Below are 19,982 nucleotides of genomic sequence, written 5' to 3'. Positions count from 1 at the left end.
ACGGCAAGGGTGAAGTGGGGGAGAGGAAAATGAGAGGCATGGCAAATAATGTAATGCGAAGGATAAGAGTTGTGATGGGTACTTGGTATGTCTTGACTTGGCGTAGATCTCCCTGGCAACGGCGCCAGAAATCCTTCTTGCTACCTCTTGAGCACTGCATTGGTTTTCCCTTGAAGAGGAAAGGGTGGTGCAGTAAAGCAGCGTAAGTATTTTCCTCAGTTTTTGAGAACCAAGGTATCAATCCAGTAGGAGACCACGCGCGAGTCACCTCGTACCTACACAAACAAATAAGAACCTCGCAACCAATGCAATAAAGGGGTTTTCAATCCCTTCACGGCCACTTGCAAGAGTGAGATCTGATAGAGATGATAATAATAAGATAAGTATTTTTGGTATTTTTATGATAAAGATTGAAAGTAAAGATTGCAAAATAAAATAGATTGGAAACTTGTATGATGGAAAATAGACCCGGGGGCCATAGGTTTCACTAGTGGCTTCTCTCAAGATAGCATAAGTATTACGGTGGGTGAACAAATTACTGTCGAGCAATTGATAGAAAAGCGAATAATTATGAGAATATCTAGGCATGATCATGTATATAGGCATCACGTCCGTGACAAGTAGATCGACTCCTGCCTGCATCTACTACTATTACTCCACACATCGACCGCTATCCAGCATGCATCTAGAGTATTAAGTTCATAAGAACAGAGTAACGCCTTAAGCAAGATGACATGATGTAGAGGGATAAACTCATGCAATATGATATAAACCCCATCTTTTTATCCTTGATGGCAACAATACAATACATGTCGTTTCCCTTTCTGTCACTGGGATCAAGCACCGCAAGATTGAACCCAAAGCTAAGCACTTCTCCCATTGCAAGAAAGATCAATCTAGTCGGTCAAACCAAACCGATAATTCGAAGAGACTTGCAAAGATAAACCAATTATACATAAAAGAATTCAGAGAAGATTCAAATATTGTTCATAGATAGACTTGATCATAAACCCACAATTCATCGGATCTCGACAAACACACCGCAAAAGAAGATTAAATCGAATAGATCTCCAAGAGAATCGAGGAGAGCTTTGTATTGAGATCCAAAGAGAGAGAAGAATCCATCTAGCTACTAGCTATGGACCTCAAGGTCTGAAGTAAACTATTCACACATCATCGGAGGGGCCATGGAGTTGATGTAGAGGCCCTCCGTGATCAATGCCCCCTCCGGTGGAGCTCCGAAAAAGGCCCCAAGATGGGATCTCTTGGGTACAGAAGGTTGTGGAGGTGGAAATAAGGTTTCGTGGTGCTCCTGGATGTTTGCGGGGTATGTGAACATATATAGGAGGAAGAAGTAGGTCAGTGGAGCTACGAGGGGCCCACGAGGGGGAGGGCGCGCCCAGGGGGATAAGCGTGCCCCCTGCCTCGTGGCTGCCTTGTTGATTGCTTGACGTCCACTCCCAGTCTTCTGGATCACGTTTGTTCCAAAAATCACGTTTCCGAAGGTTTCATTCCGTTTGGACTCCGTTTGATATTCCTTTTCTGCGAAACACTGAAATAGACAAAAAAAACAACAATTTGGGCTGGGCCTCCGGTTAATAGGTTAGTCCCAAAAATAATATAAAAGTGTAAAATAAAGCCCATTAACATCCAAAACAGATAATATAATAGCATGGAACAATAAAAAATTATAGATACGTTGTAGACGTATCAAGGCCATGGAATCTGAGATGGGATCCATGTATGAGAACAAAGTGTGGACTTTGGTTGACTTGACCGATGATTGGGAAGCCATCGAGAATAAATGGATCTTCAAGAAGAATACTGACGCAGACGGTAACGTTACTGTCTACAAAGCTTGACTTGTTGCGAAAGGTTTTTGACAAGTTCAAGGAGTTGACTATGATGAGACCTTCTCACACGTAGCGATGCTTAAGTCCGTCCGAATCATGTTAGCAATTGCCGCATTTTATGATTATGAAATTTGGCAAATGGATGTAAAGACTGCATTCCCTGAATGGATTTCTGCAAGAAGAGTTGTATATGATGCAACCTGAAGGTTTTATCAATCCAAAGGGTGCCAACAAAGTGTGCAAGCTCCAGCGATCCATTTATGGACTGGTGCAAGCCTCTCGGAGTTGGAATAAACATTTCGATAGTGTGATCAAAGCATATGGTTTTATACAGACTTTTGGAGAAGCCTGTATTTACAAGAAAGTGAGTGGGAGCTCTGTGGCATTTCTAATATTATATGTGGATGGCATATTGTTGATTGGAAATGATATAGAATTTCTGGATAGCATAAAAGGATACTTGAATAAGAGTTTTTCAATGAAAGACCTCGGTGAAGTTGCTTATATATTGGGCATCAAGATCTATAGAGATATATCAAGACGCTTAATTGGACTTTCACAAAGCACGTACCTTGATAAAGTTTTGAAGAAGTTCAAAATGGATCAAGCTAAGAAAGGTTCTTGCCTGTGTTACAAGGTGTGAAGTTGAGTAAGACTCAATGCTCGACCATTGCAGAAGATAGAGAGAAAATGAAAAATGGTCCCTATGCTTCAGCCATAGGCTCTATCATGTATGCAATGCTGTGTACCAGACCTGATGTGTGCCTTGATATTAGTTTAGCAGGGAGGTACCAAAGTAATCCAGGAGTGGATCACTGGACAGCGGTCAAGAACATCCTGAAACACCTGAAAAGGACTAAGGATATGTTTCTCGTTTATGGAGGTGACAAAGAGCTCGTTGTAAATGGTTACGTCGATGCAAGCTTTGACACTGATCCGGACGATTCTAAATCGCAAACCGGATACGTGTTTATACTGAACGGTGGAGCTGTCAGTTGGAGCAGTTCTAAACAAAGCGTCGTGGCGGGATCTACGTGTGAAGCGGAGTACATAGCTACTTCGGAAGCAACAAATGAAGGATTCTAGATGAAGGAGTTCATATCCGATCTAGGTGTCATACCTAGTGCATCGGGTCCAATGAAAATCTTTTGTGACAATACTGGTGCAAGTGCCTTGGCAAAGGAATCCAGATTTCGCAAGAGAACCAAACACATCAAGAGACGCTTCAATTCCATCCGCGATCAAGTCCAGGTGGGAGACATAGAGATTTGCAAGATACATACAGATCTGAATGTTGCAGACCCGTTGACTAAGCCTCTCTCACGATCAAAACATGATCAGCACCAAGGCTCCATGGGTGTTAGAATTATTACTGTGTAATCTAGATTATTGACTCTAGTGCAAGTGGGAGACTGAAGGAAATATGCCCTAGAGGCAATAATAAAGTTATTATTTATTTCCTTATTTCATGATAAATGTTTATTATTCATGCTAGAATTGTATTAACCGGAAACATAATACATGTGTGAATACATAGACAAACAGAGTGTCACTAGTATGCCTCTACTTGACTAGCTCGTTGATCAAAGATGGTTATGTTTCCTAACCATAGACATGAGTTGTCATTTGATAAACGGGATCACATCATTAGGAGAATGATGTGATTGACTTGACCCATTCCGTTAGCTTAGCACTTGATCGTTTTGGTTTACTTCTATTTCTTTCTTCATGACTTATACATGTTCCTATGACTATGAGATTATGCAACTCCCGATTACTAGAGGAACACTTTGTGTGCTACCAAACGTCACCACATAACTGGGTGATTATAAAGGTGTTGTACAGGTGTCTCCGACGGTACTTGTTGAGTTGGCATAGATCAAGATTAGGATTTGTCACTCCGATTGTCGGAGAGGTATCTCTGGGCCCTCTCGGTAATGCACATCACTATAAGCCTTGCAAGCAATGCAACTAATGAGTTAGTTGCGGGATGATACATTACGAAAACGAGTAAAGAGACTTGCCGGTAACGAGATTGAACTAGGTATTGAGATACCGACGATCGAATCTCGGGCAAGTAACATACCGATGACAAAGGGAACAACGTATGTTGTTATGCTGTTTGACCGATAAAGATCTTTGTAGAATATGTAGGAGCCAGTATGAATATCCAGGTTCCGCTATTGGTTATTGACCGGAGACGTGTCTCGGTCATGTCTACATAGTTCTCGAACCCGTAGGGTCCGCACGCTTAACGTTCAGTGACGATCAGTATTATGAGTTTATGTGATTTGATGTATCGAAGGTAGTTCGTAGTTTCGGATGAGATCGGGGACATGACGAGGAGTCTCGAAATGGTCGAGACGTAAAGATCGATATATTGGACGACTATATTCGGACATTGGAAAGGTTCTGAGTGATTCGGGTATTTTTCGGAGTACCGGGGAGTTACGGGAATACGGGGAAGAAGTATTGGGCCTCATGGGCCAAGTGGTGGAAGAGAGGAGGCAGGGCGCGCGACCCCCTAGCCCAAACCGAATTGGACTAGAGGGGGCCCCCTTTCCTCCTTACCTCCCTCTCATTCCTTCTCCCCTCCCCCCTTCCTTTCCTCCTCCTAATAGGAGTAGGAAAGGGGAGCCCTACTCCTACTAGGAGGACCCCTCCTCCTCCTGGCGCGCCCTATCGGGGCCGACCAGCCTCCCCTTTGATCCTTTATATACGGGGGCAGGGGGGCACCCTAGAACATACAAGTTGATCATTGATCTCTTAGCCGTGTGCGGTGCCCCCCTCCACCATAATCCACCTCGATCATATCGTAGCGGTGCTTAGGCGAAGCCCTGCGTCGGTAGCAACATCATCGTCGTCATCACGCCGTCGTGCTGACGGAACTCTCCTGTGAAGCTCTGCTGGATCGGAGGTCGTGGGACGTCATCGAGCCGAATGTGTGCTGAACTCAGAGGCGTCGTGCGTTCGGTACTTGGATCGGTCGGATCGGGAAGACATTCGACTATATCAACCGCGTTCTCATAACGCTTCCACTTACAGTCTACGAGGGTACGTGGACGATACTCTTCCCTCTCGTTGCTATGCATCACCATGATCTTGCGTGTGTGTAGGAAAATTTTGAAATTACTACGTTCCCCAACAATAAATGACCAGTATAACAACCAAATATAGCCATTGAAAACTAGACAGAGTCTCACTGCAACCAACCTAACAACCAAATAGAGATAAACATGGCATATGCTTGAAAACTGGGCAAATGCTCACTGCAACCAACCTAACAAGCAGATAAAGATAAACAAGGCATCTGCTTGATAACTGGACAAATGCTAAAAAAAGCAACCTAACAACCAAATACAGATAAACAAGGCATCTCCTTGATAACTGGACAAATGCTAAAAAAGCAACCTAACAACCAAATATAGATAAACAAGGCATCTGCTTGATAACTGGACAAATGCTCACTGCAACCAAACTAAGAACCAAATACAGATAAACAAGGCATCTGCTCGATAACTGGAAAAATGCTCACTCCAACCAACCTAACAACCAAATACAGATAAACAAGGCATCCACTCACTATAAACAACCAAATATAGACATTTGTGAAACTGAAGTGGATAATTCATACTTAAACATCATAGACCTATTGAACAATACATTTTTGCATAACTGAAATAATTAAACACGGCACAGTTAAAGCACCGCACGACAAATGCTACAAAAAGGGTAAGGGTTGACAAGCTAGAAAAGGTTAGATTTGCTGATAGAATGTTTCCTCACATTTCATGGACGGGATCATTCTAGTTGGAAGAGCATAGACCCATGGTGCGCTCTCTGATGTCACATATGGGTTGTTTCACCTTGGAAGAACCTTCGTGGGTGCCCTCCTCGTGGTCGTGGTCATGGTTGATGAGATCTGATTTGGCAATTGAGGATCCCAAGCCACCGCCGTAGAACGTGTCCTTCAGAAATGACAAGATGGGCTCGATGGCGTATAAAGCTCGCAAATCCTTGACCGCTTGTCAGAGGAGATCAGCGTTAGGGCCGTTGAAGAGATCAACGGCGGCTGAACCAGAGGGGTTGGGGATGGACCACTTAACCTGTGACATGGCCCGCGTGAAGCCGCCGGTGTGGACGAGCTTGATGTCGTAGCCAGCTTTCCTGAGATACAGTGATACGCTAGCCCGCTGACATGAAGCCTTCGACATGGCAACGTAGTCAACGCCTTCGCCGACTTCTGTGGCGACGTGTTGCTCCGGGATCGACAGGTCGGGGCAAACGGCGGCCACCTCGCCAACGTCCACCGGAGAGGCCATGATAAACCTCTTCTTGCCCAAACGCGCGTTGGGCTCCCCGGGATACGTGGTCGAGCTTAGGGTGCGACATTCTGGAGTAGGGGATGTGGATCTGGCGGGGAGGAACACCACATGCCTCATCTAAAAACTCAGGGGGAGTGGGGCGATGGTATGGGAATCGCTGGGTAACCTGAACTTTATTATCTAAGGTAGGAAGAACAAGCAGACCGGCAGGGGTTGACAGCGGCGTTGGCGGCCGCCGCGAGCTAGGGTTCGAGGGGGGAGGGGGGCAGGTGGGGGACTATGGAGGGGGGGTTGGTGTTTGAGGATATGCCACGGCTACTGAAATTTTTAGTAATGGTGGGTGGAGCTGGTGGTGGACGAGGGAGGGCGACGGTTCAAATGCCTCGCCTACTGCAATTTTACTATAAGGTCGGTACTGGATGAGTGTGGGTGACAGTTGAAATATGGCGGCTACTAAAATTTGGGTAAAGGAATTGATGCGGGGAGGGAGTGCACAAGATCGCGCACGGTTAAATAACAATAAGCGTGTATGATAATATGGAAAAGTGGCGCAGATCCACAGATTTTTGCAACGCTCAAGGTGGGTAGTTTATTTTTTATATTTCTAGCTAGCTGGTCTATCGCACAGGGTTCGTCCTAATTTCCAAATAAACTTACCCGCCTTTAGCTTGCACAGGTGGTGGTTTTACAGTGCACTTGCATCGCACACGGTTAAGCCAGTACCTCCACCCTTTGCTCGCGCTTGCGTGGTCGTGGTGATTTCAGCCCACTTGAATCGCACACGGTTGAGCCAGTACCTCCACCTTAATTTTCTCACGCTTGTGCGGTTGTGGTGATTTCAGCGCACTTGCATCACACACGGTTGAGCTAGTACCTCCACCTTAATTTGCTTGCGATCGCGCAGGCATGTTGATTCACATCGCACTTGTATCACACACGGTTAAGATATTATACCCCGTGTCCGTTGAGGGTCATCAGAGTCTTTGCAACAAAAAATAATGTTAGAGAGGGTCAAAAGGTAGCCACACCAACATGTGGCCCAAATATATATGAGTGAAAAGGGTTGTCTGTGATGTTCAAAATTCCAATGCACAACTTTGACCCCGCGGGCCCACGGTTGGGCGCGTTGTTGATGATCGATGAGAGGGGCCAGAAGTCAAGAACCACTTGGAGTTGGAAGTGGCCAAATTATGTACGAATATTGGGGATATTTAAAACTTTAAATACACAATGCATAACTTTGGTGGCACCTACCTCGCAAACCCGAAAGCACCCTAACAACCACCTAGCTAGGATATATATAATGACATAATGTCGTACCTAGCTAGGATGCTTGGACCACCACCTCCCACTTCAGGTCAGTGGGGTGGATGCACGTAATGATCGATACTTTGGTCATACATGCATGTCACCATGACCTACCATAAGACGGACCAATGAATCTATCGTTTGGTCAAATGACAATTGTTGTTGTTGATAAACCGCTTAGTCCAATAGATTGAACCATCATAAAAATCACATGAGAGGGACCACAAAACCAGCACCTCTTGCATGCGGCCCAAAATGATGTACATTGGGAAGGGGTGATGTGTGTTTTCAATATAGAATAATGTACAATTTAGATGTGGTGCCTACCTCTTGATACAGTCAACAACATGAATGCAAGGTAGTTAAGGACGAGATACGCAGGGTTTGATGTAGGTCAAACCTAGCAATCCGAGCATCTGGGAGTGAATCCTGACAACGTATGAGGTCGAGCTTTGGTTGACCGACATTTGATGGTGACCGACCGTAACACAAACCAGGATGAATCCATTCATGGCCAACACATATCCCTCATTATCAGTCAAAGGGATGATATATATACACTCGGGGAGCCCACAGATATCCGTGTCGTCACAAAAAACCGCACAAGGGAGATGTGGTCAATCAGAAGACCCCATATACACTACATGCGGCCCGAAAATATGTATGGGTACGATGGTGTATGATGTGTTTAAATCCCAAATGCACAACTTCGATGGGCCACCAACTACAGTACAAACCAAAAACCATACCCGACTCCAAGCCTGGTTCTATACGTACGATGTCAGTTTCCCAACTTCGAGGCGGCAGCGGCGGGGGGGGGGGCGTCCCACGCATGCGCTCAAACTTTATTTTGTCTACCATGGGACACGTCTATATATATATCTATACATCTATACACCTATATAGCGTGCGAATAACTTTGAAAGTTGCTCGTTGGATGAAGCCAATTCGACGGTACAGAGATGGCAAATCCGAGCACTACTAGCCGTTGGATATCATCTACATTCCACCAGATTCTGCCACATGTACAATCTAGAAGACTCCATGGTTGAACTTAAGCATAATGGACAAACCTCAAAATACAAGCACTTCCCCTTTGTCCTCTAGAGTCTTCCATATCTTAATTGCCCAATTTTTTTTCTAAATGAATTGTCACTTTTTGTTTTTACCTTTACAATGCACAATTCCATGAATCTTAAAATAGATTTTTTTTATAAAACTAATTGATTTTGGATGAGATGAACTATAATAATTAAACGAACATCTACATCATGCATATCTGGGAGAAGAGACGGGAAACCGATGAGAGGAGTGGCGAGAAACGGTAGCCTGTTTTGAATGGAAACCTAGTAGAGAAGGAAGTGTGAGGTACACGACGCATGCGCACAGTGCTTACCCATGTACTGCATCTGCTACCGAAAGGGCTCACGGCTGTCGTTCGATCTGGGAGCATCCAATGGTGCTCACGTACGATCTGTGGGGTTTGGGTTCTGGCCAGTCAGAACGCACGACTCAGATCGGGTGCGTAGTGGGGGGGGATCATACGGAAACCAACATTCGGTGGAAACCAGTGAAAACCACGACAAAAAGATGTTTTAAAGTTTCAATTTTTTTTGAAAAAATGCGGGATGTTAAGAGGATGATGTCCCATGTTTTATTGCCACACAAAATTTCAAGTTGAAACACATTACGCGATGTGAGCTATGAAAAAGACAAAATCAGCATTGAATAGTGCCGAATAGTAATGTCACTATTTAGGGCTGAGTTTGTCTTTTTCATAGCTCACATCTCGTAATGTTATTCAACTTGAAATTTTGTGTCGCAATAAATCATCACCTTCTTAACATGCCACATTTTTTTTCTTCATATTTTTATGAAACTGTAAAATATGGTTTCCACGAAGTTTTCATTGAATATCGGCTTTCGTGAGTGAACCATGTGCTATTTGAAAACATTTCGTGAGAAGAATGTCGGTTTTTAAATCCCCGTAAATCCAAAACTAAGCCAAAAATCGTGAAACCTGCCATGGTATCATGACATGGCACTTATATGTCAAGGAATTTTTTCGTCCATTGTGGCGCAAGATTATTACAAGCCTCTTAAAAATCGGAGCTTCTCTCAACGAAGCCTCATGATTCTGATAGGGAAACGTGTCCCCCTTGTGGGCAAAACGTAATCACTGCCTCTTTTTGCCTTGTATTTTCTTCTACGGGAAACATGGAACGGCATGATATCTGTGCTGAAATTTAAACTTATTCAGGGTTCGTTTGGCCTTTTTATACAGTAATTGAGTTTCCTAGGCATTTAATGTCCATAATTGAAATATAAACTACAAATACATGCTCCAGTTCACCAAAATGGCTACAAAAATTATACATGTGTCCTTGGGTGCATGTTTAGGTCCCATGCCAGGAATGGGAACGAATTACAACCGTACCGATGTCATGGCTCATCCTCAAACATTTCGAATCTTGGTTTTTAAGTACCCATAAATCCTAAACTCACTAGAAAGTCATCAAAGGTGGCATGGTGTCACGTCATGGCACATATATGTCATGGTAAAAACATTGTCCAATTTGGGCCAAGCTTTATTACAAACCTCTTACAGAAACTGGAGCTTCTCTCGAAGAAGCCTCATGGTTTTGATAGGCAAACGTGTCCCCCTTGTGGGCAAAACGTAATCACTGCATCTTTTTGCCTTGTATTTTCTTCCATGGGCAACATGGAACGACATGATACCCGTGCTGAAATTTAAAATTATTCAAGGTTCGTTTGCCCTTTTTATAAACTAATTGAGTTTCCTAGGCATTTAATGTCCATAATTCGAATCTGAACTACAAATACATCCTCCAGTTCACTAAAATGTCTAGAAAAATTATACATGTGTCCTTGGGTGCATGTTTAGGTCTCATGCCAGGAATAGGAACGAATTACAACCGTACCGGTGTCCTGGCTCATCCTTAAACATTTCGAATCTCGGTTTTTAAGTCCCCATAAATCCTAAACTCACCAGAAAGTCATCAAAGGTGGCATGGTGTCACGTCATGGCACATATATGTCATGGTAAAAACATTGCCAATTTGGGCCAAGCTTTATTACAAACCTCTTACAAACCGGAGCCTGTCGCAAGAACTCTCGTGGTTTCGATAGGGAAACGTGTCCCCTTGTGGGCCAAACGATAACACTCGCTCTTCTAGCCTCGTATTTTTTTCTACACACGACACGGAACAACTGGAGATTCGCACTGAACTTTGAAATTATTCAGGGTTCGTTTGACCTTTTTTATTCATTAATTGATTTTTCTAGGCATTTAATGTCCATAATTCAAATCCGAACTACAAATACATGATCTAGTGCATCAAAATTTCTAGAAAAACCGTACATGTTTCCTTGGGGTGCATGTTTAGGTCCCATGGAATGAATGGGAACGAATTCAACCATCTCGCCGTCCTGGCTTGGCCACAAACATTGCGAATCTCGATTTTTAAATCTCTCTAAATCCAAAACTCACTAGGAAATCATGAAACTTGGCATGGTGTCACTACATGGTACATATAATTGTCCAATTTGGGCGAAGCTATATTACAAGCCTTTTACAAACCGGAGTCTGTCGCAACCCTCATGATTCCAGTAGGGCTACATGCCCCTCTTGTGGGCGAAACAATAATCGCTGCCTCTTCTCACCTTGAACTTTGTTTTCTACAGGCAACATAGAGTAACAAGAGTGTCAAGCTGAAATTTGGAACCGTTTAGGGTTCGTTTGGCCATTGTATATATATTACTGATTACTAAGTTTTCTGTGCATTTAGTGTAGTCCATAATTCAAATTTGAACTACAACCACATGCTCCAATGAAACAAAATGGGTGGGAAATCATACATGTGTCATTGGGTGCATGTTTAGGTCTCGTTTAAGGAATAGGAATGAATTACAAACTTGTCGTCGTCCTGAAACATTGAGAATCTCGGTTTTTAAATCCCAGTAAATCAAAAAGTCACCCAAAAACATGAAACTTGGCATGGTTTCATGACATGGCACATATATGCCGTGGTAAAAAAACCTTCCAGTTTGAGAAGAGGCGCACACATTAGTTGCAAACGAAGTCCTTTTTGAAACAAAAAACTAACACGTTAATATCGCAAACAGTTGTATTATATTAACCATGTCAAAATTTAATCATACTCAGTGGCGTGCGTGCAGCTGTTTGGTTAGACGGGACGAGCACGAGAAGTCCGCCATGCAGGCTCGACGGGATGTGTGCGAGCAGTCCGCCGCGCAGGCTCGACGGGACTCGTGCATCCTGTCCACCTCGCAGGCTCGATGGGACACGTGCGAGCAGCAAGGCCACCCATGCTTACCGGGAAGCGAGCTCTTTGGCCTCCATGCACCAGCCGCCGCCCGCCTCGCTCACAACTTCTCTATTAATGGGTTAATTAAAGCACCTGGACGGATGGTGTTTGCTTGTGATCCCATGGCAACATTTGCTTTGTTCGTGTTTTCAACTCATATTCCGCCCTAATTTAAATTGCCACATAAGGCAACGGATAGTACGACCACAAATAAAATGGCAACGAATAATACGACGACAAATTTACAATGGCACATATAATAGTTGTCTTACATATTCTAGATAATTTAAAATGCCACATGCGGCAAAGCCCGGAAGACACGGGGGCAAGAGAAGAAGGAAATTGCAGACAATGATGTGGGTCGCTACTGTCTCTACTTGTCGATGGATCACCGAGCGGCGAAATCCTCCAGCTCATTCTTCAATTCCTCACAACTTTGCTTGAAAGAAGCCACAGATTCCTCCACCTCCTACTCGCACTCGATCCGGAGCTTCCTCAAGCCACCCCTCAGTTCCTCGACGACCGCTTTTAGCGTCATCTCCGAGGCACTGCTCTGCTCATGCAGCATCTTCCAGCCGGTGGCCTCCTCCTCCTTCTCAGCGACCAACTTGAAGAGCTTCGCATTGTCACCCATGAGTTGCTCGACGAGGCTGGTCGCCTTGTCAACCGAGGCATCGCTGATCTTGAGCAGCTTCAGCAAGCCGTCGACCAGCTGCTGCTGGGTAGTGACGCTAGCGTGAATGTCGTCATCACCGGTGAAGGACTTCAGGAACGCCGGCTCGTCGCGATGGCCAATGCCATGAATGCACTTGTGAGAGCCCTCGTGTGCCCGTGAGAGCTCGTTCGAGGGCTCCGCAGTGCACCGGGACATCTCTGCTGCGGCTGCGGCTTCGCGGCAGGACCTCTCTAGTGCTTCCACGGCCTTGGTCTTTGCTGCCTGGTTATATTTCCACCCTAAACTCCTCCTATCGGTCATGGCGGAACAACTTGACAGAAAAAACCAGTTTTGTGGGTGATGAGGAGAGGAACTGTGAAGTAATTTTCGAGTGGGTAGTTTTTATAGCCCGATGCTAAGTGTGAACACATATTAGTTTGATAGGTGTGAACAGATTTGCAATTACTTATTGCGTTGTAATCAGCAATGTGACGAGAAACAAGGTCAAAATTTATTGATGGCAGAAGGTTGACCACGTGGTTCCTCGCCGTTGAGGCGGCCGTGGCACGCTCCGCTCTGGCATCCTGCGCGCACTCTGCTCGCCGTTGAGGCAATGTTACAATGGCAATGGTTAATAATTCTTAATAATTGTCTTACATATTTAGGATAATTTAAAATGCCAAATGTGGCAAGGCCCAGAACACTCACGACCTACATATGCATACAATTATAATAAAACATAAGCTAAAAGGTTGAGTTGGTGGGCTTCCGACGATGGTCTTCTCAGACTCCATGATCAGCATAGCACCCTTGCGACCGTTCACTCTGAGTGTCCCGACCCGACTCCGCCTACGGATCTGCTGGCGCTGAGAGGCTCTTGGGGCTGCTGGGCCTCTTCCAGAAGAGCTTGACATCGTGCAATCGCGCGCATGACAACTCCGCGCACTACACCACGACACTCAAAACAGCGTCAAAGAATCTGTCAGCAAAGGTCACCTAAGGCGACACATTTAGTGTCGACAAAGACCTTTCCTGACAGAAAGGAGTTGCCGCCTATAGTCCTGCCGAGAAAGGTCTTTGCCGACAGATAAATCTAGGCCGACAGACAGTATGACGCCATTTGTGAGATCTACACCGAGGGACATTTCTACACCAACAGACAACTCTATGCCGACAGATCATCTGTTAGTGTGATATGCCGACAGATTGTGCGACGTGCATTTCTACGTCGACAGTTTGTCTATCAATGCGCTATGCCGACAGTTTGTGTGACGTCAGATACTTCTACCGACACATTTGCTGCCAGTGTTCTACATTTCAGCACAAATGCAAATGCACAATATTTTGAATGCAATTACATTCATAATATTAAACTCATGTTCAATATGCAATACATACAAACAATTGCACTCTTCTATTCATCACAAGATATCGTTGACCAATGCATTCATTCACTATATATAGAAGATTCATTAGTTTTGTTCACTCAAGTTAGCTACAACCATTATGGAAATGCACAAGTCACATATACAAGAGAGGCATGTTACAAACATAATGGCCAAAGTTCATAAGAGACCAAGTGCTTGTTCACTGGACTGCTACTGCTACAGAATATTATGGAAGACCAACTCTTTAATTGCCAAACCAAATCAACTTCCGTATGAACAAAATGTGTCATCCATGTTCTCAACAAAAGCAATCACGAGAACATCTTCAATCAGCCAGTGGACTTGCTACTTTCTACCATTTGTCCCTACAAAAGAACTCATATGTTTCAGCAATCTTTGAAATAATACAATGTATTCAAATTTATGAGTTGCCTTCGAGTCCAAAGGTCTAAGAAATAAGCATTATTACATATACATGTACCAGCAGTCATATATGTAATAGTGTACTTGGTGAAAACAAGTCAATTTAAAAGACATCACTTGTGTTGCGGTTCATGCATGCTATGAAACATTTTGTGGTATACAATAGGGGTTCGCATATGTTGTTTTCTGCTATGGTTAAAATCCTAAAACTAAACAGATGCTGCAATAGGCTACGACACCTATGTTTACCTAAAAAAGGAGTCAGGTGTAATCCTAACATGTGGACTGAACTAAATATGCTTCGCAGAAAAATAATGGTCAAGTATTTTTTTTGTGGCTGATCTTTAAAAGAGAGCAAGCTTCAGTTTAGCTACTAGGAATTGCACACTGACAGACAATTGTACCACTGACCGTATTTGAACAAATATGCAAGCAAACATTCAGTTTAGCTTGCGTACTAAATCACATATTTAGCCTGCATACTATTTGCATGACAATGGCGGTTGCGTTGCACACATATAAACGTAGAAACCAAACATTCTATGTTCTACTATAGCCCAGATTTAGTATCACCTTATCGTGCCCTTAATTCTTATCTATTTCTGATAGAAACTAGATACTCTAGTAGCCTCATGCATCATCTATTTATAATGACACTACAAACTGCACTACATGTGTTTAGTTATGATGCATGAAACCTGACAAGAAAAATGCAAAGATTGCCCAAAAGAAGAATCATATTGTTTAGCTCAAACTGAGGACCCTTTTCCCCATTCTGAACCTATCTCTTCCTACCCAAGCATCAAGCGAAACATGGCAATGCCAACTCATGGAAAAAAGTAAGAATAATACCTAGTGTTTCCACATTTCTGATGCCTTGAGAAAAGAGAACTTGATGCATCTCTCCAATTTATCATTGCATTTTTTCTGTGCGCCCTAGTAGAGTAGAAACTTGTTCATCTTGTCGATGAAATTGAATTTCCATTGCAAGTGTTGTTGGTGGTTCAGCTGTTTCTTCAGGTTGTTTCTGCAAAAAAATAGAGCAAATGAGGCACCTAATTTATTTCTACAATGAAGTCAGTGCAATGTATACTTGTCATCGATTAATATGCAGTCACGTGCATGGCTGTACTAAAGAAAAACACATGATGTGTATGTGTGACTAACAATTAGTGTCTCCGCTTGTGCGGTAGGAACTCCAATTTTACGTGTATGTGCTCTGACAAATATTTCATCTCTCTGCATGTCATAACCAAGTTCTTCAGCCTGCAACAATTTTTTCCCTAATAATTAGAAAACCAACTAATTGGATGCATAACTTTCAAAAAGAGGTGCTTGAGTTTACCAATTCATGCCTGCTACGAGCATAGCTCTTGATGCCAGCTACACTTTGCAATGACAACTCCGAATAAACTTAATTATTGGCTCGCTGGGACGAGCCGCCTACTTCCCCAGAGGGCCTCATGTTTTCTCCCAATGCTAAATATTTTCTTTTTAATTCAACAAGAGCTCTCAACTTACTTTTGTTTTCTGCAATACTTGCAAGCCTCGATTGTTCATATGCTGGGAGCTCACTTCCACCTCTTGTTCCTTCCATCTTTTCTCCTGCAAGTAGCACATATCAGACCATGATGCTTAATAAAAAATAGTGCAAAATATGCATACTGAGCAAATTATGTGATGAGTTAAATACATGGCAACAACTTTTATCGAGAAGCAGCAGGTTAAAACTGCACTATCCACCAAACAACTTCGTGTGAATTAGTAGTATAATTAAGAAACATAGTTATGAAAATATAGATAGGAGAAGTGGACATTCATTACTAATATACATACCAAATAGAAAAAATGTAAATAGTAGGGCGCCAAGGAAGAACAAACTGAGACTAGAGAAATGCAATTTTCCATTACCCCTTTTATCCCTACAATTTCGTGACTATGATTTCTGAAGTTTACGGAGATCTCCACTTGAGCAGACTAAAATAGAAGTTAAAATAAGATATGCCACAAACAGACTTGAGCAGAGAGTAAATGGAGGCTATGTTAGCAGATTCAGAAGGTTTCTTGATTTAGTAAACATTAAACTTGTGATCCCTGAGACAACAAATAAGTAGAAATAATGAGCACCTAGATTAGAAGTCTACTGGTTAGGAGTGAAAGAACAAGAAGATATCCAGTACAAGAAAAAGGAAATTCAGAGGCATGAGAAATATGTTTGAGCTCCTTCTAGAACTGCACAGAAATGGAGGTAGTGGTTCAGAAGTGTGCTCATCTCCTCCTCCTCATTCTTCCTCTATGCCTTGAGCCCATTCTGGAGCTGGTTTGCATCAACCTTTTGTAATCCTGTGGCACAAGAGTTGAATCCATTAATTGGTACATAGATAGATAAAAACACGTGACTGAAATTCTGAAACTGAAGCAACATCGATACAAGTAGCGCAGAAAAAGAAAAAAATATTAAATTGGTTTATCATTAATTACTTTATTGTGCAAATTAATTGTCAGAGTTTGGAGCTGTTACAGAAATGCATGTCCTGTTTTAGAGCTAGCACTCAGGAAATAACATGTCCAAATTATCAAAAGGGAAATATGTTTGATATGAACTCTGAAGCAATAACAACAATCTTAGACAAGCCGAGGAATAAACTAGCAGATGGTTTACAATATAATCCGTTGCCAAGCTATATAACACCCCCCGTAAATTTGGGCTGCATGTATAACAAAAGGAAAGGCAAGTAGGTCAACATACAGCGGAAGCAACTAATGGCCACCACACCCCATAATCTCTCTCTTCATTTTTTAGTCTCTAAAATAAATAAATAATGATTGTGAAATCTGAGGCACAACCGAAGGAAAAGCAAATTCGCATAATCATTTAAAACTTCCCATACACTACATACAGAGTCCAACTTTTAGTGTTAATATTGACCTTATAACATGTTCTGTACAAAGATGCAAACTGCAATACTAATTTCACAATTTCCCACCGGCACTTTTGGAATGTGAGTTGCTAATTAACGACAAGCACACTGGCCTTCTAGGAAACTAAATGTACATACTACATCGGGTAAATTTTCCAAATACAGGTGGCCAACATAATTTATTCAGTCTGAAACTTAAGGTGCTGCAAAGGATTGTGCTTCATTGGTTCAAGAGAAGGAAATTTGGATTGTGGGACCTCTCCTTTTCTCACCCCTGAAGAAATAATTACTGTTGTGCAGTAAGCAAATTCAGGCCGGAGGAAGGAGACGAATAGAAGGGGAGAGAAGAAAATGCTTACATTTGTCCATGGCGTCAGAGTAGCGGCGTCCCCGGAAGGGAAGAAGCAAGCACATAGAGCACCTGCGTGCGGGCGTGAGGAAACCACATCAGGAAGGGGAGCGGCCAAAACAAAACTAACCAACAGCCCAGGGGAGAGAGGGGCAGGGAGGAGACCTTCCGTGGCGGCTGCCGGTGCGTGGTTGTGGAGATGGAGCCATAGGTGGATCTGGCGCTGGGAGCAGAGGAGCTCGACGTCGGAAGGCGCTGGCTGATCTAGGTGCGCCAGGGCCGCCGCCTGACCTGCTTCGGTCGCGGTGGATCTCCTGCTTTGGGAGGCGCCGTTGGTGGTGGGAGAGGCGGCAGCGCGAGCAAATCGGCCGGCAAGTCAGGGGCCGGCGGCGGCAGGTGACCTGGGTTTAGGTTTAGGTTTAGGTGGGAGAGTGTGTGGCGTGGGAGGAAGAGAAAGAGTTTTTTTTAGTTGAAGATGGGTGGCCGGGCGGAGAAGGAGATAAGATGGGCCTAGCCAAAATTTTGGAGTCTCTCGCGCGCAAAACTTGTCCCGCGTGGCTCGGTCCAAACATACGCCGACATTTTTTCTATCGCCAAGCAACGGCGACGGATAATCTAACAGCCAAAAAAGCATACGCTGACACATTGTATGTCCGCACATCTTTAAGCATTAATGACACATAGAATGTCATCACTCTAGAGCAACTCTCACAATCGATGTGTCGTTATTGTTTTTTGATAGACAATGTGTCGCTAATGTACACTTATGCCAACAGATGCGTGTCGTCATTGTAGTGTCGTGGTGTAGTGGCGGAACCGCTCCATTTCCATATTTCTAGCCTGGTAGCAAATTCCGTCGATCATCTGCATCCTCATGATATCACGTTGGCGATGTTCTACTTCGTTGGGGACATCAACTCTGCCAAGGATGTGCTCGAGCCTGGCCACCACATCATCGGGATCGAGGTTGACACGGCCGCCGCGGGCAATGATGAAGCCACAGGCTGCCTTTGGCTTGACTGAATCGCAGAGGTCCTCTGCCCATTCCTTGCGGGGCATCAGGCTCTGGATGAGCACTAGTGACGACGGTTCTTCGGGTGGGTCATCGATCATTGCCGCCGAGCAGCTCTGGCTCTTTTGCACGGTGGATGGCAAACTGCTCATCACACCTCCTCTGCAATATGTCGATTGTGCTCCCAAGGATTGTGATGCCGATATCGCTGCCGATGGGCCATGGTGCCTGCACCGGCCGATGAAGCTCTTGCTCACCGACCTGCTCCGGCTCGTTCTCCTCGCCAAACATGTAACACAGGTAGGCATCAACGTCGAAGCTTTGGTCGTGTAACGCCCCGGACACACCCGCCGGTGGTCGTTACTCCTGGCGGGATCTAGACTGGCCCCCACAGATCAATACTAGTCTTTTCTGTGCACTTTGTCCTCACTCGTGCGCACCCGGGAGCAACTTCCCGGTCGATCACTCATCCTGAAATTTCTCCAAGCTGAGCACGCTTAACTTTGGAGTTCTGTCCGAATGGGCTCCCGGAAAAGAAGGAATTCCTTATTGATATGCCAAGGATGTGCTCGAGCCTGGCCACCACATCATCGGGATCGAGGTTGACACGGCCGCCGCGGGCAATGATGAAGCCACAGGCTGCCTTTGGCTTGACTGAATCGCAGAGGTCCTCTGCCCATTCCTTGCGGGGCATCAGGCTCTGGATGAGCACTAGTGACGACGATTCTTCGGGTGGGTCGTCGATCATGCCACCGAGCAGCTCTGGCTCTTTTGCACGGTGGATGGCAAACTGCTCATCACACCTCCTTTGCAATATGTCGATTGTGCTCCCAAGGATTGTGATGCCGATATCGCTGCCGATGGGCCATGGTGCCTGCACCGGCTGATGAAGCTCTTGCTCACCGACCTGCTCTGGCTCGTTCTCCTCGCCAAACATGTAACACAGGTAGGCATCAACGTTGAAGCTTTGGTCGTGTAATGCCCCGGACACACCCGCCGGTGGTCGTTACTCCTGGCGGGATCTAGACTGGCCCCACAGATCAATACTAGTCTTTTCTGCGCACTTTGTCCTCACTCGTGCGCACCCGGGAGCAACTTCCCGGTCAGTCACCCATCCTGAAATTTCTCCAAGCTGAGCACGCTTAATTTTGGAGTTCTGTCCGAATGTGCTCCCGGAAAAGAAGGAATTCCTTATTGATATGAGTAGTCTATCATCCCTATTAAGCCATGCTATCACATACACCCCCACTCAGAGGAACCGATGTCCTCGTCGGGCCATAGGAACGTTCCCTCTTGGCACAAACGTCTGTGCATCCAGTCTGGTACATGTGCCATGCCGTGTGCCACGATGGGTCACAAACGTCATGAACAACATGACCGCGCACCTGTCCGCAAACAT

General features: G+C 44.5%; 1 long non-coding RNA gene across 2 annotated transcripts; it reads right to left on the bottom strand.

The window, feature by feature from the left end:
• Nucleotides 1-13,919: 13,919 nt before the first annotated feature.
• On the bottom strand, nt 13,920-18,061 carry LOC125513408 (uncharacterized). Of its 2 annotated transcripts, XR_015608115.1 has the most exons (7): nt 17,737-18,061; nt 17,582-17,643; nt 16,213-16,644; nt 15,647-15,906; nt 15,469-15,567; nt 15,154-15,328; nt 13,920-14,243 (listed from the first exon to the last, which is right to left on the bottom strand). It is a non-coding gene; the product is annotated as an uncharacterized LOC125513408 (long non-coding RNA). The 2 variants fall into 2 exon arrangements; XR_007285905.2 differs by having other exon boundaries at nt 15,647-16,644.
• Between the last annotated feature and the right edge of the window lie 1,921 nt (nt 18,062-19,982).

Source organism: Triticum urartu, chromosome 6A (genome assembly GCF_056163025.1).
Source record: "Triticum urartu cultivar PI428250 chromosome 6A, HENAU_Tu73, whole genome shotgun sequence".
NCBI lineage: Eukaryota > Viridiplantae > Streptophyta > Magnoliopsida > Poales > Poaceae > Triticum > Triticum urartu.
This window is presented reverse-complemented; position numbering and strand designations above follow the sequence as displayed.